The sequence below is a fragment of the Gavialis gangeticus genome, unplaced genomic scaffold (assembly GCF_001723915.1).
Source record: "Gavialis gangeticus isolate Ggan-Ray unplaced genomic scaffold, GavGan_comp1, whole genome shotgun sequence".
Classification (NCBI taxonomy): domain Eukaryota; kingdom Metazoa; phylum Chordata; order Crocodylia; family Gavialidae; genus Gavialis; species Gavialis gangeticus.
The window spans coordinates 957,953-958,999 of NW_017729016.1; positions in this window are offsets into that span (position 1 = coordinate 957,953).

Consider the following 1,047-nt stretch of genomic DNA (forward strand, 5'->3'; position numbering starts at 1 on the left):
GTCTGTGTGAGGTGAAGACAAGAAGGAGTTTCCTTGAAAAACTGTACTTGGACCTCTTTCCCGACATGTCCAGCAACACTTTCAATTTCCTTTTCCAGTTTTTCACTGTAGGAAGAAGCATTATTTTGACTGCCCCCAGAAATTGTAATTTTCTCTAAAGCAGATGAAATTAAACTCGAGAGAGCAAGCTGTGCTGTTAAGGTAGCAGTAATGGCGTATTTTCATTCGTACTTAAGTTGAGAAGGATGATGTGATGAACAAGGTAGGACATTCATCTTTTAATTATCAATTTAACATCCTTTCTGTACTTTAATTTCTGTGCAGTTGATTGGATCCAGGTGTCCTGTTTACAGAAAAGTTCTAAAAGAATTTTCCACGTACTCCTATTCTGCCCCACTAAGCTAAAAGTTGATGGAGTATATTGTCTATGTTACAGTAGCAGGCAACAAACCTATCAATGTAGAAAAAAATCCTTTTAATTTCAGATTTGCTATCTAGTAGTGGCCTCCTTTGCCATCTGATTAATTATTCCATTACTATAGCATCAGGAAAAAGATTCAAATAAAGTGCGGGATAAGCCAGTTTCAGAGGTTAGCTGTATTTTATTATGCCATCTCAACGTTATTGTTGGTCTCTAAGGTGCCACTCTGCCCTGCCTTCTGCCCAGTGTTATTTTGAGGTGGACTTCCGGGGTCCTTGCTAAATGTGTAGGAAATGCGTTATTACTAGGGATTCTGGTTTTTCCCAATTTAAAAAAAAAAAATAAAAAAAATTGCAAATATATATCAGTTGAACACAATGCTTTCTTGATATATTCACAATTTCAAAGCAATTTGGAAACCTACCAGTGCCTCAATCACTATATAAAAAAAAATTCTAAATACCTATACATTTTTGGTATTTGATTTTGGGTCTTTTATCATGAAAAATTAGAGCTCCTTCTGCCCCTTTAGCTCACAGAATGCAGGTCCAGGCCCTTCAGTCCCAAGCCACAGCCCCCCAGCCCTGCCAGTGCCCCTCAGCCCCCCCAACCATGGCCACTCTGTG